General features: G+C 40.7%; 1 protein-coding gene and 1 long non-coding RNA gene across 4 annotated transcripts in view; one reads left to right on the forward strand and one right to left on the reverse strand.

The window, feature by feature from the left end:
* Window positions 1-19,096, reverse strand: part of LOC103280271 (uncharacterized) — a 30,972-nt gene extending 11,876 nt beyond the window's left edge. The window contains exon 1 of one of the 2 annotated variants that reach the window (XR_010001131.1): window positions 18,960-19,096. This is a non-coding gene — a long non-coding RNA (uncharacterized LOC103280271). Of the gene's footprint in view, window positions 1-3,828; window positions 4,041-18,959 lie in introns of those variants that run through there. The other variant, XR_507259.3, reaches the window with a different exon arrangement.
* A 180-nt stretch (window positions 19,097-19,276) lies between these two features.
* The window catches only part of card11 (caspase recruitment domain family member 11), an 80,915-nt gene continuing 72,606 nt past the window's right edge, over window positions 19,277-27,585 (forward strand). For both annotated transcript variants that reach the window (XM_062964229.1, XM_062964230.1), the window contains exon 1: window positions 19,277-19,415. The gene's annotated coding sequence lies outside the window, so the exon portion shown is untranslated. The remainder of the gene's footprint in view (window positions 19,416-27,585) is intronic.

Raw genomic sequence — 27,585 nt, forward strand, 5'->3', positions numbered from 1 at the left:
AGCAACTCGACATTAAGTCTAAGCTAGGTAGACGCCAGAATATCCCTTATACAAAGAGAACCTGTGGGTGCCGCGAGGCAGATGCAGAAGTGGAGGACTCAGAACACTTTTTCTTAAAATGCCCCTATTACAACAGGATTCGATCTCTCTATTTAGAGCCTCTGCTTGAGAACCACATTTAGAGAATAAGGAGAAACTGCACATCCTTCTACGGGGGTTCAGATAAAAACTCTATTTTAAAACTAACCCTTTTTACACAAAAAGCGCTGGCCATCTGCGAGAAGATGGAAGCCGACAGCTGTGTTATTAATGCCAATAACAAAATCCAAATTTAAAATTTTACTATGGACAAGCCACTAGTTTTACTTACCCTTGTCCCCTGCTTAAACCTTACCTTAAGGGAATAATTAATCTTAATTTTAATCTTTTTATTCTGTACTTGCACAACTACCAAGGAGTGGGTTGGTAGGCTAGTAGGCCAGGATGCCTTGTTTTTACATGGTTTTACTGTTTTACATGATTTTACTGTATGTATGGGTAAGGGTGTACGTTTTGTATGTTTTACATGTTTTGATATGGTCAAACCTGACTAATCAATAAAGAGTTGTTGTTGTTGATTACATTTTGGAATCAAGAATGAACAAAGTATAGGAGAAAACATTACCATATGCAATTGAAAGCCACACCCAAATACCACTTCTCAACATAGTTGCCATTCAAATCTAGGCACTTATCATAGCGAGGAATGAGCTTGGCAACTCCTTCCCCACAAAACTCTACCGCTTGCATCCTCAACACAGAGTTTTGGAGACGATGCGCAGCTGCGGAAAAGTGTGACCGGCTGGTTGAGGACGCAAGCAGCAGAGTTTTGTGGGGAAGGAGTTGCCAAGTTCATTCATTGCTATGATAAGTGCCTAGATTTGAATGGTGACTATGTTGAGAAGTGGTATTTGGGTGTGGCTTTCAACTGCATATGGTAAATGTTTTCTCCTATACTTTGTTCATTTTTAATTCCAAAACGTAATCTACTTTCTGGATAACCCTCGTGTTTTCATTGCTATGGTCGTCACCTGAAGAATCCTGAGATTTGCACTTTAAATGTGGATATTCGGAATTATTGGCCAGAGAGCTCTAGTGCCTTTTCATGGTAAGTAAAGCAGGAGCACGGTGTTACCGTTGTGTAGTATGAAATGTCTCTAGTCAAAGCCTTCATTTGAATGACTACTCAAAGAATCCTTCAGGTAACATGGCCACGAGGAGTTGTAGTTGAAAAAGTGATATCCTTTCTGAATGATGTTAGCGCTGTAGACAAGTCCTCTGTTACGGCTTCCAGCCATGCCCTGAAACTGGCAAAGCACTCCTAAATTATAGTCCAATAAATATTGATCCAGTCTTGCAGTAAGATTTCTCTGTGGCTTTTCCAAGAAGCATAAGGCAAACGTTTACCAAGGAACTTGAAGGGGTTTGGCTGCTTTTGGATTCCTTATGCTGGTTGTTTGCTTCTGCTGCTTTTGTGTTTTCTACTTTATTACATTTGTTTTCTAATTATTGGTAAGCAGCTTCAAATGCTAGAAGAGGAGGAGGAGATGTTTGTTTTTCTGACACGGAATTTTAAAAAAGCGAAACCTTTTAGATAATAAAAAGTACGAACTTTCATTCAAAATGGAGTGAAAGCTCAGTTCATTTCAAAGCACCAGAGTGCTTAACAGCCTGGATTATATGGTGCAAGGGATTCACTGAATCAAACACAGGCGATGGCACAGGAGGCAATAAGAAAAGATGTTGTGTTGACAGTATTCTCGAAAGAAATGTATGCAAAGCTTTCCATACCATTCAGCACTTGGGGCGATTGCCATGCTGCCTGAATCTTTCTCATAAACCCACAGACAGGAACGACACCCCTCCTGGATTTCAAGCCATTACCCTCAAAAGATGTCACAGGAAAACCTCGCCCTCTCTCTCCAAACGCCGGAGGAGAGCAGCTGTGCCCACAGCTCTTTATCTGCAGGTAGCAAGTTGAACTAGTGGGAAAGGGACTCGATGGCGAAATTGGGCCCCAGAAGGAGAAAATAACAGTGTGCAGGCCGCTACAATAATTAACACTAATGATCTCAGCGAAGGCGCTGGATATATAAAACATGAGCATTCGAGTCTGCCGTTCCTTTTGCTCTAAAAGATGTCAAGCATTGGGGATGGTTTATGGCGAGGAGCACACCGAAACTGCGACATCCAGGAGGAACATAAACAATTCATCATCGGATCAATAGTTTGTGAAATGCATTTCTGGTCCCAGAGGATTTCTGGAATGGCTACACTGATTTAAAAAAATACCATATTGGTTGGATCAGTTGGACCCTGGTACGGTATAGGATTGCTCTCTTGGGGATAAAACTAAAAGAAGAGGGAACAGATTGGCATTGGAAGGGGTGTATGCTGTCTCCTCCAGAAGAGAATACCATCTGCTTCCCCAAAGGGGAAAGACTTGCAGAGACTGCTGGGATCTATCTTCCTTCCAAGTTGATTTCTCTGCTGGAGAAGACTCGAAATGGAAGGGATTGAAATGGCAGACAAAGGTTTGAGGTAATGAGATAAAGAGAGTTCCGGTTGCTGTAGAAAAAGACGTTTATTCTCAGTGGCCAGAGAGAATAAGCAATAAGAAGGACCTTCTCCTGTAATCAGGAAAGCGAAGGTACAGAACAAAGAAACACAGGTTCTTTTATACCATTTTCCCTCCATCTACCTATGTCATATAGGCATTATCCATCACCAATTAGTGTCAAAAAAAGTCTTACTTTTCACTTTACTAAAAGCTACCTTTGTGTTTTCCTAAAATATAGGCTACTTTCAAGACCTCTGACCCTCCATTAGGTCTTATCTAAGGAATGTCAGAGTATTAGGAGCGCAGCAGTAGTTGGATGGAATCAGTGGAACGCAGAACGAAGAGACATCAGAGACGTTGGTAAAACTATATACTAAGTTTTACTGACTTCAGTAATATTCAAGACAAACAGACTTGCAGACAATGGACGAACATAGGATTCTCTCAGGAGACAGCACTCAACTCAACTCAGAACACAACTGAACTGATGTAATCAGTAATGCGCACACTTGTGTCTGGACACTCAAGGTCATCACAGCTTCTCAGCAATTAACTCTTTCCAGACTATAGCACACTCTGGATGATGCAATCAGTATGCAATACAGACAAGACACAAATTTCATTTAAACACTATCAATACACAAATCCCACATTAACAAGGAATTCCTATCTAGGCTTTCTGAGATCCCATTAATTGAGGAATTCCCCCTTATCCTAGCTTTTAGGGAGCCATTAGCACTCCTACATGGCGCCAGGTCTTATCTTGACATCCCAAAAGCCTTGTCTTTCGTCCATTAGCATGGAGCTTTATCTATTCTTGTTGACACTTGACATATGTCTCTGGCACTTAGGGTGAACTTTGGTCTCTGCTTTTGGGGAGATGGTTATTTGCTAGGTAGAGTGTATTTTTGGGGCTATATGCACACAATCTGCTGGTGATTACATATTTTCCTATTCCTATTTCTAATATGAGTACATTCAATTTATAGTTTCCAATACAAGTATTATATTTTCCTAATACACCTTCATCAGGATCACAAAGGCATCTTTTGCCGAAAGGTTGGCATTTCGAAGCCTGGGTTGGGGTGAGCACCTGATCTTCAGCCCAGCTCACTGCCCACCTAAGCAATTAGAAAATAGCCACGAGTAGATACATTAGGGACCAAAGGAGGGAAACCACTAGCCAAAATCATTTCCAACTAGTCACTGAACTAGTTGCATTTACCTACCTGACATTCATCTGCATGCTATGCCAGTCAACAGCCTTTTTAACTTTCGAAGTCTGGAACGGTCTGGTTTCCTGGGTGGTTTCTTTCTCTTTCCTTTTCCTTTTTGTGCACTCAACCCAGTCTCGCTCTCTGTCTGAGTCTGAAATGTCCCCTCCTCGTTCCTTAGCCATCTCCTTTTTTTGCTGGCTTTCCAGAGAGATCAAGAAACGCATCTCTTCAGATTACAAACTAGCCAAAACTGGTGCCTTGGCAAGGTAAGGAGGATTTCTGGCTCCACTTGGCTTTGCTTCTTCCAACATTTCCAACTTTCTGCAATCTCTTCTCTTAAAACCTTTAGTTCCTTTTGGGTCCAATGCAAATGCTGTTGGCTTGGCCCATTGGTTGTACTTGCTGCAAGTAAACATAAACTAGATCCCCTTATTTATTTTGGACTTGAGTATAACCTTGGAATCTCCTCTCCCACACTTTCTTGCTTCTCGCCCAAATCTCTTTTTATTTCCAAGTTATTTGCAACCCGTTTTCACATGTGTCTCTTGAAAAACAGTTTTAGTGTTGGTGCCAAGGGTCATTTTTTTTGGATAGCCCTCTCTCTCCAATATTAAACAAATAGAAATAAAAGTATCCAACAGTCTATCTCTGTTGCCATTGCCCTCCTTTTGGGTCCCACTTCAGGAGACAGCTGGCATAGAAACGAATTAAATAAATCCATAATAAAGACGTAAGTTGGTCTTCGTAGTCATAAACACATGCACCACCTTTTCCCTCCCCCGAGTTCCTCTTCGGGGAAGGATATGAAACACAGATCTTGCTCTATAAATACTCCTTTTATGATGTTACTAATTCACAATCTTTCATTGTCTTCTTCTTCGATTCTTTCTTCTAGCCTCCCACACAGTCTTGTTTCCCTCTCGCAGTATTGTCACCGATTTACTATGCAGCAACAATTCCGTCTCCAGTCAGTGTTTCCTCTCAATCTCCAATTGCAGCTTTGTTCTTTGTACTGCCATAGAGGATGTGTAGTATATTTGCCTTTGGTTTTAAGTTGACTGTGATCTATGGCTGACCTTATAAATGAGAGACTTCCACTCCAACTTATTACCAGCATGCTATTATTATTATTGTTATTGTTTTACTGACACAAAAACACAGTATGTTATTATTATCAATTATTATTATTATTGTATGGCACAGCAAATAAGATAGATATGCTGGATTTCGTATCACAAAATCACAAGTCGAACACTTCCCAAGTGTCTAGGACTGTGTTTATTATTATTATTATTATTATTATTATTATTATTATTATTATTATTATTATTATTTTATTATGACACAGCAAACAAGATAGATATGCTGGATTTCGTATCACAAAATCACAAGTCGAACACTTCCCATGTGTCTAGGACTGTGTTTATTATTATTATTATTATTATTATTATTATTATTATTTTATTATGACACAGCAAACAAGATAGACATGCTGGATTTCGTATCACAAAATTACAAGTCGAACACTTCCCAAGCGTTTAGGACTGTGTGATGTATATTATTATTATTATTATTATTATTATTATTATTATTATTATTATTATTGACACAACGACATTGTATGACACAGCAAAGAAAATAGATATGCTGGATTTCATATCACAGAATCACAAGTCGAACACTTCCCAAGTGTCTAGGACTGTGTTATGTATATTATTATTATTATTATTATTATTATTATTATTATTGACACAACGACATTGTATGACACAGCAAACGAGATGTATATGCTGGATTTCGTATCACAAAATCACAAGTCAAACACTTCCCAAGTGTCTAGGACTGTGTGATGTATTTTCAGATGATGCGCGCAGATCCCAGTAGGGTGGCCTTTTGCAATTGGCAGATCGTAATTTTATTATTTTAATAATAAATTTATTAATAATATTATTAAATTTATTTTAATAATAAATTTAATAATTTAGGGGCCCCTGGTGGCACAGTGCGTTAAAAGTGCTGAGCTGCTGAACTTGTGGACCAAAAGGTCCCAGGTTCAAATCCCGGGAGCGGAGTGAGTGCCCGCTGTTAGCTCCAGCTCCTGCCAACCTAGCAGTTCGAAAGCATGCCAATGTGAGTAGATGAATAGGTACCGCTCCGGCGGGAAGGTAACAGTGCTCCATGCAGTCATGCCTATGGCCACACGACCTTGGAGGTGTCTACGGATAACGCCGGCTCTTCGCCTTAGAAATGGAGATGAGCACCAACCCCCAGAGTCGGTCACGACTGGACTTATCATCAGGGGAAAACCTTTACCTTTATTTATTTATTATTATTATTATTATTATTATTATTATTATTATTATTATTCTAGCTTGGGGGCCCGGCGGTGCCCGGGTTATAAGCAGAGGGCATTGAGTTGTTTTGGATAGTATGAATGGTCCCATTGCTGCAGATCTGTGGCCGATGGGGTTTGCAGTGGGAGGCGATTTGGATGAAGGTACTGCAAATCCCATTATCCTGGGTCCATCCTCCCCTAAACAGGGTGTAAAGTGTGTCGTTTGGGATACGTGTCCCGAGTTTGGTTCAGTTCTGTCATTTGTGGCAGTTGCAGTGGTCTCAGGAAGTGAGTGAAGGTACTGTAAATCCCATCATCCGTGGTCCATAGTGAAGCCTTCCATCACGACAGCAGATGGATAAGAGAGCTCCCTGTCTTCGGACCATGTAAACAAGTTGTATAGCTCCCAGCCTCCGTCCTGTTTCATTACTTACAAGTCCGTTACACGTTGACCTCTGTTGAGCTTGGCTGGAGTACCTAAAGTGTCTTTTAAGCACTGAGTTTTTCCCTTTCTTTTTAGTTTCCTTTGGTTTATTTTCAGGCCCACTGATGGGATGCTTGCAGGTGTATGCATTGCCTCTTTGAGTGGCCTCGTCCCCTCAGGAACGTTATTTTCCCCCTTCCTCGCTCATTTGGGTCAACAGTTTTAATGGGGTGAGCATTTTTGGGAGGCTAGCCTTTCGGTTTTCAATTTGTTCCAAGGCTTTCGGAGTTATAATGGGTTGCCCTCGGGGGTGCGTAATTGGTACCTGTGGCACAAAGCCAAGGAGTTGGACAAAAAAAAAAGCTTTTTCTCTCGACTTTGGGCAACTTTTCCTCCTCCGCTCGGGAGAAAACAAGGACAGAGTTTTCCAGTGTCCATGCCCCAACCTGCCCCTTTACTTATAAAAACCCTTTATCCGGCTCCACAGGGAAAACTAATCACTCCACTTGGTCTACATGATTGTTTCAAAGAGTCGTGAGTTTCCAGACTTTGTGATAACCTTTCTCTCCGAGTCAAGGCAGTCGAAATAAGTCGGGAAACGACTGCATTCATCCAGAGCCAAACCAGTGAAAGAGCAGAGTTCGGAACTGGTTTTGAAGCAGCATCAATGTGGAGAGCGGACACAAAAGAACACCATGACCACACACATTCCAACTCTCCGGATTTGTAGCCTCATTATTCCCCGATTGTTCCCCTTTTCCCGCTGATTTTAAACATAACCCAGTTTTGATCTCCTCTCGGTTTCCCGTTTCGTTCTCAACTCACTTTGATTACTGGAAACTCGGTTCAGAGTGCAAAACTAGTTTACAGTCAATTAACCCAGAAGGTAGGGAGAAAATTCAAGCAGGTCAAAATCATGGAGACTTAGGTGAATGCAAACCACTGTTGCTTCTCCTAGTTTGCATGCTTTCGCTCATTAATAATTTTCACAACTTGCTCACACTATCCCATCCTCCACCCATCCCAATTTTGAACTAACAGAATTACCAATCCTCTTTTGTTCCCTTTTTGGCAGTTTAAAACCATGAGTCGGAGTGAGTTACTGCTGTTAGTCCTAGCTTCTGCCTACTTAGCGGTTCAAAAGCATGTAATGCAAGTAGATCAATAGGTACTGTCTCAGCGGGAAGGTAAAAACGCACCCCTTGCAGACATGCAAAACTTGTCTATGCACTTTATTAAAGCTTTGGATATTGAGTTTTATATGCCCGAGCCCTTTTATCTCCAGTGGTTGATGCTGTATCATTACTCATTTGTTCTGATTTTATGTGTTTTATTGTACAGTAGAGTCTCACTTATCCAAGCCTCGCTTATTCAAGCCTCTGGATTATCCAAGCCATTTTTGTAGTCAATGTTTTCAGTATATCGTGATATTTTGGTGCTAAATTCGTAAATACAGTAATTACAACATAACATTACTATGTATTGAACTACTTTTTTGTCAAATTTGTTGTTAAACATGATGTTTTGGTGCTTAATTTGTAAAATCATAACCTAATTTGATGTTTAATAGGCTTTTCCTTAATCTCTCTTTATTATCCAAGATATTTGCTTATCCAAGCTTCTGCCGGCCCGTTTAGCTTGGATAAGTGAGACTCTACTGTATTTTTAAAATGTTTACATTGTTTATTTCACTTGATTTATGGTATTACTGTTTTGTTTTGATATTCATTGTAATTGCTTTATTCTGTTTTGTTTTGGGCATCGCCCCATGTTAGCCGCTCCGAGTCCCTTTGGGAGATGGTGGCGGGATAGAAAAACAAAGTATTATTTTATTATGACACAGAAAACAAGTTAGATATGCTGGATTTTGTATCACAAAATCACAAGTCGAACACTTCCCAAGTGTCTAGGACTGTGTGATGTACATTATTATTATTATTATTATTATTATTATTATTATTATTATTATTTTGTATGACACAACAAACAAGATAGATATGCTGGATTTTGTATCACAAAATCACAAGTCGAACACTTCCCAAGTGTCTAGGACTGTGTGATGTATTTTCAGATGATGCGTGCAGATCCCAGTAGGGTGGCCTTTTGCAGTTGGCAGATCGTAACTTTGTCAATGTCTATTGTTTCCAAATGCCGGCTGAGATCTTTTGGCACGGCACCCAGTGTGCCCATCACCACCGGGACCACCTGCACTGGTTTCTGCCAGAGTCTTTGAAGTTCAATCTTGAGGTCCTGAAAGCGGCTGAGATTTTCCTGTTGTTTTTCATCAATGCGACTGTCACCTGGGATGGCAACATCAATGATCCAAACCTTTTTGTTTTCCACAACTGTGATGTCTGGTGTGTTGTGTTCCAGAACTTTGTCAGTCTGGAACTCTGCGTGCTCATTTTCCAATACTTTTGCAGGTTTGTGATCCCACCAGTTCTTTACTGCTGGGAGGTGGTACTTGAGGCATAAGTTCCAATGAATCATTTGGGCCACATAGTTGTGCCTCTGTTTGTAGTCTGTCTGTGCAATTTTCTTACAGCAGCTGAGGAGATGATCCATGGTTTCGTTGGTTTCCTTGCACAGTCTGCATTTTGGGTCATCAGCTGATTTTTTGATCTTGGCCTGAATGGCCTTTGTCCTGATGTCTTGCTCCTGGGCTGCAAGGATCAGGCCTTCTGTCTCCTTCTTCAGGGTCCCATTCGTGAGCCAGAGCCAGGTCTTCTCCTTATCAGCTTTTCCTTCAATTTTGTCAAGGAACTTTCCATGCAATGTTTTGTTGTGCCAGCTGTCAGCTCTAATTTGTAGTGCGGTTTTCTTGTACTGATTTTTTGTCTGCTGTGCTTTGAGGAGTTTCTGATTTTTGACTTCAATCAAAGCAGGTTCTTCACTTTGCTTTACATATTCTGCCAGAGCATGTTCTTCTTCTTCTTCTTCTTCTTCTTCTTCTTCTTCTTCTTCTTATTATTATTATTATTATTATTATTATTAACCTGCTAGCAACATGATTGTAGATGTCTACATAGATGCCTAGCTTGTATATTCGTCTTCTATAATAACTTTAACCATCTTGATCACATTCAGATGTTGCTCGGCTACACATGCCCTGGGTTTCATCTGTGAAAGGTTGGAGGGTATGCAATTCTTAACGTTGTTTTGTTGTGGAAGGACATTAAGGAGCCTTCCCAGATGCTTGGACTCAAGGAACCCCATGACTAGGACAACACTGTAGATATCATTTCTCAATGCACTTATTTCAGGCACCTTGGAAGCACTTTGGTCAAGAGACTGCTGGGTTGCAAATAAAGGTTGTGGTGGGACATAATTATGACGACGGAGCTCAACCATTGTAGTTCCAAAGATGTTGCCATCCTTGGGACCAAACACTGAACTTTGTAGTCAAAGAACACAGGAAAGGATTGTTATGTTTGTTGCAAAGTTTCATTCTTCTAGGCGCCCATTGCCATTTCTGGCACAATACATCCGCACAATAAGTCAAGAGAGAGAGAGACGTATCAACCATCAGCAGAAGGTTATCAAAAATGTCAATCCAGAGGCTCAAAGCCTCCAGATGATTGCTCTGAAAAGCATCCCGCCAGCCACGCTGGCCCTACTCCAGTGTAAAGCACCCAAAATACTTGACATGCTTTTGTTGCAAAGGTTAAATATACATAGCATTGTCTGAAGATTATGAAGAAAAGCCTTTGTAAATGGGCATCCGCAGAGGAAAACTGCATTGTATGGACAGATGCTTTGTCCCCAAAGTCCCGCATTCAGAATTTGTTCTCAAGTGCTTTTTAGCCAGAGCAAAAGTGAGGAGGAAACATAACATTTCCAAGTAAATAAAATGATGATGATTAACAGGATTAGGGACTCAGAGATCTTTGAATTGGGAACAGAGCAAGCCAATACTCCAAAATCTGGCTGACAATCCTCACAAGGTCTGAATGGCAAAGTGAGCATCAGATTGAGTACATAATGTTAGATCCCCAGTAAAAACAATACTAAAGTAAACAGATTAGGTATTTGCACAGCATGAAAATAGACCTGTGTTTGCAGCTGGATTTTGTATTCACAAGAGTCGGGGACCAAACCTTTTGAGGTTCTTCAACTGCAGCTTAACTTTGAGTGTAGGTAACTTTCAAGTTGGAGATGTGGGGTGCATCTACACCAGGGGTCCCCAAACTAAGGCCCAGGGGCCGGATGCGGCCCTCTAAGGTCATTGACCTGGCCCCTGTCCTAAACTTTAGCTTTAAGGTTGACCTAAGTCTACCTGGTCTTTGGAGGTCTCTTTGCTTACCTGTGGTCTTATGAGACTGTCTAGATGGTCTTTGAAGGTCTCTTTGCTTAGCTACGGCCTTATGAAACCATCTAGATGGCTTTTGGAGGTCACTTTCCTTACCTATGGTCCTGTGAGACCTTCTAGATGGCCTTTGGGGACCCCTTTCCTTTTTTTGGGCTGGGTGGGTAAACAATTTATTAATGATATGTTACATGACAAAACAGCAAATTATAGCAGATAAAGTCAAATAACAATCCTTTTGAAATGTACATGTGTATCTACATTAGTCAATCAACCGGTTAATTCTAACATTAAGTACATATTATTATCAGCAATTCAAAACATATAGAATTGCTCTTTCTACATGTTATCCACTATTTTCAATCTAGATTTCTACTCATTTTTTTAAAAAGAAATTAAATATAAGAGTTCACCCTAACATTCAAACAAAGACATACAAAGGTGTTACACACAACAGACCCTACACGCACCCAAAACCCCTATGAGGCCATCGAGATGACCTTTGAGGGTCCCTTTCCTTATCTATGGTCTTCTGTTGGCCTTATGATACCATCGAGATGGCCTTTGAGGGTCCCTTTCCTTACCTATGGTCTTATGATACCATCGAGATGGTCTTTGAGGGTCCCTTTCCTTATCTATGGTCTTCTGTTGGCCTTATGAAACCATCGAGATGGTCTTTGAGGGTCCCTTTCCTTATCTATGGTCTTCTGTTGGCCTTATGATACCATCGAGATGGCCTTTGAGGGTCCCTTTCCTTACCTATGGTCTTATGATACCATCGAGATGGTCTTTGAGGGTCCCTTTCCTTATCTATGGTCTTCTGTTGGCCTTATGAAACCATCGAGATGGTCTTTGAGGGTCCCTTTCCTTATCTATGGTCTTCTGTTGGCCTTATGATACCATCGAGATGGCCTTTGAGGGTCCCTTTCCTTACCTATGGTCTTATGATACCATCGAGATGGTCTTTGAGGGTCCCTTTCCTTATCTATGGTCTTCTGTTGGCCTTATGAAACCATCGAGATGGTCTTTGAGGGTCCCTTTCCTTATCTATGGTCTTCTGTTGGCCTTATGATACCATCGAGATGGCCTTTGAGGGTCCCTTTCCTTACCTATGGTCTTATGATACCATCGAGATGGTCTTTGAGGGTCCCTTTCCTTATCTATGGTCTTCTGTTGGCCTTATGAAACCATCGAGATGGTCTTTGAGGGTCCCTTTCCTTATCTATGGTCTTCTGTTGGCCTTATGATACCATCGAGATGGCCTTTGAGGGTCCCTTTCCTTACCTATGGTCTTATGATACCATCGAGATGGTCTTTGAGGGTCCCTTTCCTTATCTATGGTCTTCTGTTGGCCTTATGAAACCATCGAGATGGTCTTTGAGGGTCCCTTTCCTTATCTATGGTCTTCTGTTGGCCTTATGATACCATCGAGATGGTCTTTGAGGGTCCCTTTCCTTATCTATGGTCTTCTGTTGGCCTTATGATACCATCGAGATGGTCTTTGAGGGTCCCTTTCCTTATCTATGGTCTTCTGTTGGCCTTATGAAACCATCGAGATGGTCTTTGAGGGTCCCTTTCCTTATCTTCTGTTGGCCTTATGAAACCATCGAGATGGTCTTTGAGGGTCCCTTTCCTTATCAATGGTCTTCTGTTCGCCTTATGAAATCATCTAGATGGTTTTTGAGGGTCCCTTTCCTTACCTATGGTCTTATGAAACCATCTAGATGGTCTTTGAGCATCCCTTTCTTTATCTATGGTCTTTTGATGGCCTTATGAGATCATCTAGATGGCTTTTGAGGGCCCCTTTCATCACCTATGGTCTTATGAGACCATCTAGATGGTCTTATGAGATCATCTAGGTCAGGGGTCCCCAAACTAAGGCCCATGGGCCAGATTCGGCCCTCCAGGGTCATTGACCTGGCCCCTGTCCTAAACTTTAGACTTAAGAGTTGACCTAAGTCTACTTGGTCTTTGACGGTCTCTTTGCTTACCGATGGTCTTCTGAGATCATCTAGATCAGGGGTCACCAAACTAAGGTCCTCCAAGTTCATTGACCTGGCCTCTGTCCTAAACTTTAGACTTAGGGTTGACTTAAGTCTGAAATGATTTGAAGGCACACAACAACAGCAATACTAATTTTGGACTATTTCGTCATAGTCCGGCCCCCCAACAGTCTGAGGGACTGTCAATCGGCCCTCCACTTAAAAAGTTTGAGGATCCCTGATCTAGACTGTAGAATGAATGCAGTTTGGCACCACCTAGACCAATGGTTCTCAACCTGTGGGTTCCCAGTTGTTTTGGCCTACAACTCAGCTTTCTCTTTCGTGTTACCGAAAATTGCATCTTTCGTTTTGTGCATCCGAATAGACGATACTAAATGAATAAATGAATGAAACAGATGAAACAAATGCCGCGAACATCACTAATTGAGAATCACTGAACTAGACTCTCATGGGTCAGTACTATGAAAGCATGGGAGTTGTTGTTCGATGAAGCACCAGTGCTAAACTACAACTTCCATGATTTTATAGTCATCGCAGTGAAAGTGGTGTCAATGTAAATGCCCATCAATTTTGGAGTTTAATCTGAATTTGAACCTATTAAAGGATCCAGCTTGTTGGATAGTCTTTTTAAATTCAGGATTAAAACCTGCTGCCCTGTTTTAAAGCTGGCAAGCAACTAGGGTGGTCTAAAGGTGATATCACCGTCCTTCAAAGCAGAAGCATAATCCAGATATTCAGAAGTCGAATGAAACAAATCGTCCTGAGTCAAAAACTGAGAAGGGATTAGTCTAGATGGAAGCCAAATGTCAGGGATACACAAGGCCAGGATTTGAAATGTTTCCAGGAGGTGTTGAATCTTTTTTTAGCCGCACCAGAATCTGAGCTAAAGTGTAGCCAATAGGATCATTAATTCCAAAATATTTCACCATATAAGTGGCTGCAGAAAACGTCTTTTGTCCGGATTTGAACTTCCGGATGCTTGCAACTGTGGGCTCCCAAACCCCGCGACACACCGATACATACTCTTTCCCAATGTTAAGATGCAAAGTAGCTTGCAACACCATTTTTTAAAAAGAAATGCAATAAGACACAACCAATTAGATTTGCACTGCATTGCATTTTGACTATTCTCTTGTATTTTTTTTAAGCAGTTGCATTTATACTTTCTGGTCTATGACCAAAATAAGATTTGATTGATGGGCTGACAGTAGATTGTAAACGTAAAATTATACATTAATTTAAAACGGTCGTGGAAAACACAGGCAGAGTAAATTAGATTAAAGCATGGAAGGTTTTAAACACAGTAAAGTGTTACATCTGAGCAAATACGCTCCACTCTGGATCAAAGCCAATGGCAATTATGTCTTCAGTACTATCGATATTTCTCTCTCTCAAAAGAATCAAGGTAGTTGAGTCTATAAAATATCAACAAAACCCTACCCACAGGTGCACCATATCATTAAATTTACACATGAGGAAGTGAAAGCTGCAAGGAAATAAAAATAGACAGTGGGGAAGGAGAAGAAGAAGAAGTAGTAGTAGAAGAAGAAGGAGAAGGAGATGAAGATGGAGATGGAGATGGAGATGGAGAAGGAGAAGGAGGAGAAGGAGATAGAGATGGAGATGATGGAGGAGGAGGAGTAGGAGGAGGATGAAAAGAAGAAGGAGATGGAGATGGAGATGAAGATGGAGATGGAGATGGAGAAGGAGGAGGAGGATGAAAAGAAGAAGGAGATGGAGATGGAGATGGAGAAGGAGGAGAAGGAGATAGAGATGGAGATGATGGAGGAGGAGGAGGAGGAGGAGGAGGAGGAGGATGAAAAGAAGAAGGAGATGGAGATGGAGATGGAGATGGAGAAGGAGGAGAAGGAGATAGAGATGGAGATGATGGAGGAGGAGGAGGAGGAGGATGAAAAGAAGAAGGAGATGGAGATGGAGATGGAGATGGAGAAGGAGAAGGAGGAGAAGGAGACAGAGATGGAGATGGAGATGATGGAGGAGGAGGAGTAGGAGGAGGATGAAAAGAAGAAGGAGATGGAGATGGAGATGGAGAAGGAGGAGAAGGAGACAGAAATGGAGATGATGGAGGAGGAGGAGTAGGAGGAGGATGAAAAGAAGAAGGAGATGGAGATGGAGATGGAGATGGAGATGATGGAGGAGGAGGAGGAGGAGGATGAAAAGAAGAAGGAGAAGGAGAAGGAGGAGGAGGAGGAGGAGGAGAAGAAGAAAGAAAGAAAGAAAGAAAGAAAGAAAGAAAGAAAGAAAGAAAGAAAGAAAGAAAGAAAGAAAGAAAGAAAGGAAGGAAGGAAGGAAGGAAGGAAGGCTGGAATCACAACAGTTGAAAATGGTGTCAAACTGCATTAATTCTTACAGTGTAGATCTGGCATGGGCAAACTTTGGCCCTCCGGGTATTTTGGACGTCAACTCCCTTTCATTTCCTCATATGTAAATGAATTAAAAATAAAATATGGGGAATGTCGAGACAGCCTTGCGAACAGGTGACCGTCCTGATGAGGATGGTGATGTATGAACAAAGGCAATGGCGGACTCATCCCAGACTTTCCAAGGGTCACTTGTGTAATGTGCTTGCCATTATCTTCCCCTCTCTGTTGTTGTTTTCCTCTCCTTCACCTGCCTGCATCATTACCTGTAATTGCTGCCAGCCCAGCAAAGAGATCTTTGAAGAGGAATTTCAGCGAGGCCTTCCTAGTTAGAGAAACACCCGGCTGTGTTTGAAGAGCACTGGAGAATCGAAATCCAAATATCTGGGCGAGTGAAAAATAACTAGGTATTAAAGCCGATTTGTAATTTGCTGCGGGCGGAATGCGGGGAAATCTCCCCACGTACAGAACCACGTGTGAACAGCAGGATGGGAAATTATCTCTTCTCAACATTCTATATTCTCAGTAGGTAGTAAGAGTTGAGGTACAACTCAATCTGGGCTGCGGTACTAAGCAGGACTCTGAAATCATGTGATACATTGATTTTTTTTAAAAAAAGAATCATATACATATCAGTGAGATGGTAAGAAAAGAAAACCATGAATAAACACATATATGCAGCTCTTCTGGATCTTCTGCATAGCGAGGCATGTTTTCTTCTCTACAGAACTTTTTACATCGTCGAGCCTAAGATTATTTTAGAACATGTTTCATAAGAGTTCGATTTTTTTTTATCAAATATTTTCTCAGATTACTCCAATCTGTCTTTTGTCTTGGCGGATTATTCTGAGATATTGAATGTGTTAATAAATCCACTCTTTTGAAAGAATATTTAAAATAAGAGAAGAAGAAAAGTAGATTCCCAACCATAAAAAATAGCACCAACAATTGGGAAGTTATCCTTCCTTAAAGAAATGTATATTTCTCTATAAATATATGGACCTTTTTTAAACCTCGATGGAAGAGATCGGAAGTTGACAAACTCTTTTTTTTTTTCTCTTTTTTTTTCTTCTCTTATTTTTTTCTGCTCACCATTTTCTTGCTACTTTCCTACTTTTCTTTACTATTTATGTTCTCCCACTTTTATTGTAATGAAAATTTGTTGTATAACATGATGTTTTGGTGCGTAATTTGTAAAATCATAACCTAATTTGATGTGTAATAGGCTTTTCCTTAATCTCTCCTTATTATCCAACCTATTTGCTTATCCGACCTTCTTCCGGCCCGTTTATGTTGGATAAGTGAGGCTCTACTGTATGTTGTTTGGGATGTTCCCAAAAAAAGAGATCTGGGTACCCAACAAAATTCGGAGACCAAAAACAGATCGCCCTCCAGCCAAATTGCACATGCCTAATTTCTATCAGTTTCATTTCTTGATCCAGGCCTGATTTTTTTAAAAAAAAATGCCTTGGGGTGCATCTACATTATTGAATTAATATAATTTGACCCAACTTTAACTGCCTGCCATAGATGTGGGTGAAACGTCAGGAGAGAATGCTTCTGGAACATGACCATACAGCTTGGAAAACTCACAGCAACGCAGATTTAGAGAGCTCAGGTATATCTCATTTAACAAAATAGATATGTCCATGACCCTACTCCCTTATGAGAAAGTTATGAGGCAGAAATAACACGGAAAGAACGGGGAGGGATTCTGCAAGATGCAAAAGAAAAATCCAATGTTATGATTTTTATTTAGACCTAACAATAGGCACATGTGAAATAAAGCAACTCGGTCATGTAAGCCTTGCATAAGTAAACAGTATTTTGCATTTTCTAAAAGTCCCTTTTTCTTATGGGTTCCACCAAGAGTTAATCCAATTGCTCGGGGAGTGCGACTGGGCGGCTTGGTTTTGCATTAGTTTTGTTTTATGCTTGAAATTTCCATGCCTCATACCAATCACGTCCTCCGCTGTGAATTCATTAGCAGCAAGCTGCTAATTAAATTCTGTATTTATGATTGGAAAATAAAATCATCGGACCTTTTTAAAATAGATTTTTACAACTCCGAGCCCAGGCAGCTGACTCAGCAATCGGGGAGGCAAAGCTTCCGACTTAAAGGCTTCCATGAGAAAGATTAGATAGAATGAGAAATGACACTTCAAAAGACTTATCCGAAATCCCCCTTCGTTTTTGGGCCGGATTGAGTTTTCAGAGCCAGGAAAACAACAACATTGCATTGTGCGCCTGGTGTTCGGTGTCACCTGAAACAATATCAGGCACCGTTATCAAGGGCTCCCGAATGCAAGTGTTGTTGTTATTCCAAATACATTTTAATAAATCTTTTTGATTAGAGACACACAATTCAGCATGAAGAAGAACAGATTCCCAGACTTTATGATAGCATAGATGGATGCATTGGTTGAAAACCCCGCAGCTAAACAAGGGGTACATCTACATGGCTGAACTGCTGACCTGAAGGTTGGGTTACTGACTTGAAGGTTGTTGGTTAAACTCCTGTCTGTCAGCTCTAGCTTGCGGGAACATGAGAGAAGCCTCCCAGTAACACATCCAAGCGTTCCCTGGGCAATGTCTCTGTAGACCTCAAACTTTTTAAGTGGACAGCCGATCTACAGTCCCTCAGACTGTTGCGGGACCGGACTATGATGAAATAGTAAAAAAATAGAATTGTTGTTGTTGTGTGCCTTCAAGTCGTTTCAGACTTAGATCAACCCTAAGTCTAAGGTTTAGGACAGAAGCCAGGGAAATGGCCTTGGAGGGCCTTAGTTTGGGGACCCCTGATCTAGACGATCTCATAAGACCATAGGTAAGTAAATAGACCTCCAAAACCCACCTAGATGGTCTCATAAGACCATAGGTAAGGAAAGGGACCCTCAAAGGCCATCTAGACGGTCTCATAAGGCCATCGCTAAGCAAAGAGACCTTCAAAGACCGTCTAGTTGATCTCATAAGACCATAGGTAAGGAAAGAAACCTCCAAAAACCATCTAGATTGTCTCATAAGACCATAGGTAAGGAAAGGGACCCTCAAAGACCATCTAGATGGTTTCATAAGACCATGGGTAAGGAAAGGGACCCTCAAAGGCCATCTAGACAGTCTCATAAGGCCATAGCTAAGCAAAGAGACCTTCAAAGACCGTCTAGTTGATCTCATAAGACCATAGGTAAGGAAAGAAACCTCCAAAAAACATCTAGATGGTCTCATAAGACCATAGGTAAGGAAAGGGACCCTCAAAGGCCATCTAGATGATTTGGAAAGGAGTCCCCAAAGGCCATCTAGATGATCTCATAAAACCATAGGTAAGGAAAGTGACCTCCAAATGCCATCTAGATGGTTTCATAAGGCCGTAACTAAGTAAAGAGACCTTCAAAGACCATCTAGACAGTCTCATAAGACCATAGGTAAGCAAAGAGACCTCCAAAAACCAGGTAAACTTAGGTCAACCCTAAGTCTAAAGTTTAGGACAGGGGCCACGTAAATTACCTTGGAGGGCCACATCTGACCCACGGGCCTTAGTTTGGGGACCCCTGCTGTAGACGGCCAGTTCTCTCATGCCAGAAGCAACTATGTCCTCAAGTTCCCAGAGCCTCAGTGACCATGCTGGCTGGAGCATCCTGGGAATAGAAGTCCAAAAAGTAATATTCCCATGCTCTTTGTGATAGTAACCTTTTACCTTAAAGAAATGACCTTTTCCAAGCTCTGGGTTTTGAAACAGATTCATCTGTGATGGTTGTTTCCCTTTCTCTTCATCCGTTCTAGGAAGCAAGCACATTTTCCATGTCCTGGAGAAAGCTTCTGTTTCGGTTGTCCGCCCTGGTGAAGAGCCTGCCGGAAAGCCACTCTCAGCCTCTGAGCCGAAAAGAGAAAGGGAAGTGAAACAGGCCGCGGAGGCCTCTTTCCTGCTAAATATAGGCTTGAGGTTGAAAAAGGACAGCATCGAGTGAGTGGGTGCTTCCGGACACATGTTGCGCCGTTTGCGGGAGATGTTATGAAGGGGTGCAAACGAAAGCAAGAGACGGGACGAAGACAATGAAGAAATGAAGATGGTGGCTTGAAGAGCATTCAGAGCAGAGTCCTCTTCTCCTTGCATTGTCACCGCTCATTGTTCTGCTTCTTAAGAGGTTCTGAGGTAGGCCCATAAGTCGGGTGGCTTTCTGAATTACAGGAACGCCGGAAGGAGGGACCATCTGTCCCAGCTCCCTTCACTCATTCATTTCTCTTTCTTGGAATGTTCTTCTCATTCTCTTTCTTTCTCTCTCTTGAAGATTCTGCAGTAGCTTGCCTTTGGTTTGAACATAGAGTCACAAAGTCCCTCGTTCAAATATTCTTTAGGATACAAACTCTCTCAATGCTACTCCTCGGTGGAGCTAGAAACTGTGGAGGACCACAGGGACATAGGGTGGGATGTCTCCTTGGTCCAGAGAGCTGTGTCCTTCACTCATTTTTTGGGCTTCATCTTCCAGCACTCTTGCACATTGGTTATGCTGCTTCAGAAGATGAAAGCAAAAGTCCAACACTTTGAGGAACTCAGAGAGGAAAGCAACTCCGGCTGAATCTCCACTGCCATATAATACAACTAGCTGTGCCCGGCCACGCGTTGCTGTGGCGAAGTATGGTGGTATGGGAAATAAAGTACAGTAGAGTCTCACTTATCCAAGCCTCGCTTATCCAAGCTTCTGGATTATCCAAGCCATTTTTGTAGTCAATGTTTTCAATATATCATGATATTTTGGTGCTAAATTTGTAAATACAGTAATTACTACATAGCATTACTGCACATGGAACTACTTTTTCTGTCAAATTTGTTGTATAACATGATGTTTTGGTGCTTAATTTGTATAATGATTACCTAATTTGATGTTTAATCGGCTTTCCCTGAATCCCTTCTTATTATCCAACATATTCACTATTCCAACGTTCTTCTGGCCTGTTTATGTTGGATGAGTGGGACTCTACTGTATATTTATAATCTTATATTTTCTGCTTAGAACTGGATTATATGAGGCCCCTTCTACACAGCTGTATAAAATGCACAGTGGATTATATGGCAGTGTGGAGTCAAGATAATCCAGTTCAAAGCAGATAATATAAGATTATAAATGGGTTTATATAGCTGTGTGGAAGGACCTTGAGTCTACACTGCCATATAATCCAGTTAAAATCTGATAATCTGTATTTTATAGACCTAAGTGGAAGAGGCCTAAGTGAGGCCTAACTCTGTCCCTTGCTAGGAGACCAAGTGGGTGGAGCTTAGCCTTCTAACTGGCAGCAATTGGATAAAAACCATTATTCCTCTCCCTCTAATTAGGACTTTATTTTTCTTTTCTTTTTGTTGTATCAACCTAGAGGCGTGGATGATGGGTTGTGTTGTCAAATTTCGAGGTTGGGGGGCCTTTAGTTTTGTTGTTTTGTCAATCGCTGGGATTCCATCACTCTTTTCTATATATATATATATATAAAAGGGTAATGAAATTTCGGCCTAGGACAAAACAACAAAACTACACATTCCAGAAACACTAAACTTGGCAGAGTTAGGCCTCACTTAGGCCTCTTCCACACTGCCTATAAAATACAGATTATCTGATTTTAACTAGATTATATGGCAGTGTAGACTCAAGGCCCTTCCACACAGCTATAGAACCCATTTCTATAACGTCACGGGAAAACCTTTACCCTTTACCTTAACTACCACCAATTCCTCAATACTTTATTTCCCATACCACCATACTTCGCCACAGCAACGCGTGGCCGGGCACAGCTAGTATATATATAGATTTGAACTACACTATATGGGAACTTAGAACCATAGAATCGTAGAGTTGGAAGAGGCCTCATGGGCCATCCAGTCCAACCAGAGTCCTGTCCATAACATCACTTGGGAACATCAACCGTAGGATCATTCAGAATGATAGGCAACACATCTCATATGGATAAGGAAAGCTTTCTCTTGTTGGAAATTTAATTTCAAATATATAGCCAATCATGTATTTAATGTTTCCAAGGGTGCATGGGAGTTGTGATCCATCCAAAGACCTATTTCTAAGTTTTTTATTTGGACAGAAAGCAATCTATAGCATCCATGGGGAGGGGGTGGATGGATATGTGTGTGTGCAAAACATCTTTGTACCTGATAATGCTAGTAGCTAGAGCAGACGTATTGAATCAAATATTGAGTGACAAGTCAACACATAGATAAATTCCATCGCCTAACCAGCTTGCTTTACAAGAGTGTCATATGGATTGCAATGCGGAGTGCTTTGAACACTGAAAATTCACCATGTAAATGCTAAACATTGTTCTTTGTAGCTTTACATGATCGGCCGAGAGAGTCGATTAGTTCCTGCTTTCCTTGTCTTCCTCTTGGCATTCCTTTTCAGCACGCCTTTGAAATTGTTGCTGTTTCAGGTTGTTCTATATTTGCCCTGGTTCTGTTGATTCTTTTCGCTGTTTTCGGTTTTGTAATGTGCTTGCTATTATTTGCTGGCGAGCGTTGGGGGTTTTCAAAAAAAAGAGAGAGAAAAAAATGTTTAGCTCTTCAAAACGGCATTTGTATGGGCTCCATTGTGTTGCATTCTGCACCGTGGTTTTTCAGACTCTGCAGTTTCATGAAATTTAAAGGCTTTGGGACCCATTGTTTCTCTACCATCCTCTACATCAGCATTTCTCAACCTGGGGGTTGCAAGGGGGTGTCAGAAACCATCAGAAAACACAGTCTTTTATGTTGGTCATGGGGGTTCTGCATGATGGAGTCCAGATTGTAGGTGAACTATAAATCCCAGCAACTACAACTCCCATATGTCAAGGTCTATTTTCCCCAAACTCCACCAGTGTTCACATTTTGGCATATTGAGTATTCATGCCAAGTTTGGTCCAGATCCATTATTGTTTAAGTCCGCAGTGCTCTCTAGATATAGGTGAACTACAATTCCCAAATTCAAGGTCAGTGTCCAGCAAACCCTTCCAGTATTTCCTGTTGGTCATGGGAGTTCTGTGTGCCAAGTTTGGTTCAATTCCATCGTTGGTGGAGTTAGGAATGCTCTTTGACTGTAGGTGTACTATAAATCCCAGCAACTGCAACTCCTAAATGTCAAGATCTATTTTCCCCAAACTCGACCAGTGTTCACATTTGGGCATATTGAATATTTGTGCCAAGTTTGGTCCAGATCCATCATGGTTTGAGTCTGCAGTGCTCTCTAGATATAGGTGAACTACAACTCCCAAATTCAAGGTCAGTGTCCAGCAAACCCTTCCAGTATTTCCTTTTGGTCATGGGAGTTCTGTGTGCCAAGTTTGGTTCAATTCTATCATTGCTGGAGTCCAGATTGTAGGTGAACTATAAATCCCAGCAACTACAACTCCTAAATGTCAAGGTCTATTTTCCCCAAACTCCACCAGAGTTCACATTTGGGCATATTAAGTATTCGTGCCAAGTTTGGTCCAGATCCATCATGGTTTGAGTCCGCAGTGCTCTCTGGATGTAGGTGAACTACAACTCCCAAACTCAAGGTCAGCGTCCACCAAACTCTTCCAGTATTTCCTGTTGGTTATGGGAGTTTTGTGTGCCAAGTGAATGGCACCAAGTAGACATGACCCTGTGGTCCTCCACGGTTTCCAGCTCCACCAATGAGTAGCATTGAGAGAAGTTGGGACTGCAGTTCGTGTCCTTAAAAATGCTTAAGTTCAATTCCATCATTGGCGGAGTTCAGAATGCTCTTTGATTGTAGGTTAACTATAAATCCCAGCAACTACAACTCCCAAATATCCCTCCGGATATTTTTGGACTGCACCATCCACTTGCCAGATTAACCATTGGATATATTTGTCAACCCATCTGATTATATATATTCTTGTTCCTTCTCGTTGTTGTGATTGTTTCTTATGGTCTTCACTGTTTTACTAGTTGTATAGGTTTTTAATTCTGTTTTAATAATGTGTGTATTGTGCTACTTATATAATGTATGTTGCTGTTTTTATGCTTGTAAACCACCCTGAGTCTCTTTGGGGAGAGAAGGTGGTATATAAATAAAGTTTTACTTACTGTATATACTCGAGTATAAGCCGACCCGAATATAAGCCGAGGCACCTAATTTTACCACAAAAAAACTGGGAAAACATTGACTCCAGTATAAGCCGAGGGTGGGAAATTTCAGAAATAAAATTACAGTAGAGTCTCACTTATCCAACATAAACGGGCTGGCAGAATGTTGGATAAGCGAATATGTTGGATAATAAGGAGGCATTAAGGAAAAGCCTATTAGGTTATGATTTTACAAATTAAGCACCAAAACATCATGTTATACAACAAATTTGACAGAAAAAGTAGTTCAATACGCAGTAATTCTATGTAGTAATTACTGTATTTACGAATTTGGCACCAAAATATCACGATGTAGTGAAAACATTGACTACAAAAATGCGTTGGATAATCCAGAACATTGGATAAGTGAGACTCTACTGTATATAAGTATTTCCCATCTTCGGCATCCTGGAGGTTATGCTCAGTTCTGGCCACGAGGGGGTGCTGTTGCTCCATTCAAAGAGCCTTGTTCAAAGACTTCCTCCTTCTTTGATTGCCAACATTTTTCTGGTTTTCCTTATGGTGCCATTTAAATAACTCCCCGCTTAAACAGTACCTATTTATCTACTCGCTGCTGTTTTCAATCTGCTAGGTGGTCAGTGAGCTGGGCTAACCTGGGCTTTGAACTGCTAACCTTTCGATTGGTAAGGTTTATTGCAGCTGGCGGTTAACCTGCTATGCTAAAGCCCGGCCCACTTCTTCCTCTAAAATTGAATTGCATTGTTACAACTTTGCCATTGCTACAACTTTGTCATGCAATAGGGATTTTCATTGCAACTCACACTCTTTCCTAATGTAATTGGTATCGATGTTTGTTATTTTAATGTTTTTTCAATTTATTTATTTATTTATTTACAGCATTTATATTCCGCCCTTCTCACCCCGAAGGGGACTTAGGGCGGATCACATTACACATATTAGGCAAACATTCAATGCCTTTTAACATAGGACAAAGACAAACAACAACATAGCTCCGAGCGGGCCTCGAACTTATGACCTCCTGGTCAGTGATCCATTGCAGTTAATTGCAATGCAGTTAATTTCAATGCAAACCCTTTTCTGAAGTTTATGTAATAATAAGTTTAAAAAAATAAGAAACTTGATACAGTCATCTCCCTGTATCCACAGAAGCAAGAATCCACAGCTTGAAAATATTTTTTTAGATAAAAAAAACCCAACAAAACCCCATTTTACTTGGGCATTATATATAATTATTTTATTTATTTACAGTATTTATATTCCGCCCTTCTTTCTCATCCCGAAGGGGACTCAGGGCGGATCACATTATGTACATATAGGGCAAACATTCAATACCCATAAACACATCAAACAGAGACCGAGACAGACAGACACAGAGGCAATTTAACCTTCTTCTGAGGGGATGTTCTGGCCACAGGGGGGAGCAGCTGCTTCATCATCCACTCTGACGGCACTTCCTCATTCCAACGTCGTAAATTAGTTAAACTTGCCTCCCCACTTTATAAGTGGTACCTTCTTTCCTACTTGATAAATGCAACTATCTTTCGGGTTGCTAGGTCAGCAACGAGCAGGGGATATTTTTTTTATTTTTAATTGACGGGTGCTCACCCCGCCACGGGCTGGCCTCGAACTCATGACCTCATGGTCAGAGTGATTTATTGCAGCTGCTCAACGGCCTGCGCCACAGCCCGGCCCCTTTTATATATAAAAGCTGAGGATCTATGTATGGGTCCAAAAGATAGGAAAGGAAGCCTGGGGAAATTACAAAAGACAGGAACCAAATGAAGCCACTCAGGACACGACAACCGGATGTGCCAGTGGCTAATGCGGTGTTCAGGCGGAAAAACAGAGATGCATTTCTGTTCCATTGTCTCTCTAATCATTTTGCTTTTCCCCTTCATCATTATGCATGGCAGCACTGAGGGTGTGTAGATTAAACCCTTTATTAAATGCCAAGCTTTCATCTCCTTGCTTGCGACTTCTTCTTTTTTAAAAAAAAAAAAATCCTTTAAATAGAGGCACTAAATTCCTCTGGTAAATTATTAAAATTATTGTGCCATTAGTTTTATTTGCATGCTCCAAGCTAACACTAATCTTAAAGAAGCTGAGATGGATTGCGGGACTTCCTTCTCTTTACTTTTGTGTGTTTGTGGGTTTACACATTGGATTTTGCCCTCCGCCCCTTTCATTCCCGTTCCTAGTTCTTCCTATGTGCCGTTTCATCTCATGTTGGCATGTTCAAAGTTTTTTGTTTCCGGTAGAAAATGAACATAATAAGCACATGGAAGGAGATAGCACCTGTTCTGTCACGCGCTGGGTCTGTAACTATCTATATATATAAAAGAGTGATGGCATCACGGCAGCGGACAAAACAACAAAAGTACACATCCCAGAAACACTAAACTTGGCAGCACAACCCCTCATCCATGCCTCTACGTTCATACAACAAAAAGAAAAGAAAAATAAAGTCCTAATTAGAGGGAGAGGAATAATTGTTTTTATCCAGTTGCTGCCAGTTAGAAGGCTAAGCTCCGCTCACTTGGTCTCCTAGCAACCCACTCAGCCCAGGGGACCCTTGACCTTAACTACCACCAATTCCTCAATACTTTATTTCCCATACCACCAGACTTCGCCACAGCAACGCGTGGCCGGGCACAGCTAGTTGTCTTTATATAGGACGTATATCAGGGGTCCTCAAACTTTTTAAGCCAAGGGCCGGTCCACAATCCTTCAGACTGTTGAGGGGCCAGATTATCATTTGAAAAAAAAATACAAACAAATTTCGATGCACACTGCATATGTCTTATTTGTAGTGCAAAAACAACAACAACAACAACAACAAGAAGAACAATGAAAGAACAATACAATATTTAAAAATAAAATTTTTAACCAACATACATTTATCAGGATTTCAATGGGCAGTGTAGTCCTGCTTCTGGCCAATGAGATAGTCAAATTAATTAGAGTTGTTGTTGTTGTTGTTGTTGTTGTTGTGTGCCTTCAAGTCATTTCAGACTTTGGCCGAGCCTAAGTCTAAAATTTATTTATTTATTTATTTACTGCATTTATTTACTACATTTGTATCACACCCTTCTCACCCCAAAGGGGACTCAGAGTGGCTTACAAATTATATGTACATACAATATATTATATTATTAGCATAGCACAATATTAGCATTATATATTACTATCTTGAACTATACCACTATACGGTAATATTATGAGTAATATTATATGTAATATAGAATATATAATTAATATTATTATATGGTATTATTATTAGTGTTATATTGTGCTACATTATAATATTATTATCAATATTATATGTATATACAATATATTATATTATAAAACTGAGGGCGGGGGCCAGGTAAATGACCTCGGACGGCCGCATCCGGCCCCCGGGCCTTAGTTTGGGGACCCCTGACGTATACTTTATGCCCAGCGGGAAGCCAGGGCGCCTCAAAAGAGAGGTTCTTGAGGATTTTCCTGAAAAGGATAGTCCTTTGAGTTTTTAATGAGATAACAAAGTCTTTATTGTTGAACAAATAATAAATCTTCAAGGAGTCAAATAACACTTCAAGGCAGGGGTCCCCAAACTAAGGCCCGGGGGCCGGATGCGGCCCTCCAAGCACCATTACCTGGCCCCCGCCCTCAGTTTTATAATATAATATATTGTATATACATATAATATTGATAATATTCTAATGTAATACAATATAACACTAATACCATATAATAATATTAATTATGTTCCATTATGTAATTATAATGTAATTATATTACCTGTAATATTACTAATAATATTACAGTATAGTGGTATAGTTCAGTATAGTAATATATAATGCTAATATTGTGCTATGCTAATAATATAATATATTGTATGTACATATAATGTGTAAGCCACTCTGAGTCCCCTTTGGGGTGAGAAGGGTGTGATACAAATGTAGTAAATAAATGCAGTAAATAAATAAATAATAAATAAATAAATTTTAGACTTAGGCTCACCCAAAGTCTGAAATGACTTGAAGGCACACAACAACAACAACAACAACAACAACCCTAATTAACTTGACTATCTCATTGGCCAGAAGCAGGACCACACTTCCCATTGAAATCCTGATCAATGTATGTTGGTTAAAATTGTTTTTATTTTTAAATAATGTATTGTTCTTTCATTGTTCTTCTTGTTGTTGTTTTTGCACTACAAATAAGACATGTGCAGTGTGCATCGGAATTTGTT

This window comes from Anolis carolinensis, unplaced genomic scaffold (assembly GCF_035594765.1).
Source record: "Anolis carolinensis isolate JA03-04 unplaced genomic scaffold, rAnoCar3.1.pri scaffold_13, whole genome shotgun sequence".
NCBI lineage: Eukaryota > Metazoa > Chordata > Lepidosauria > Squamata > Dactyloidae > Anolis > Anolis carolinensis.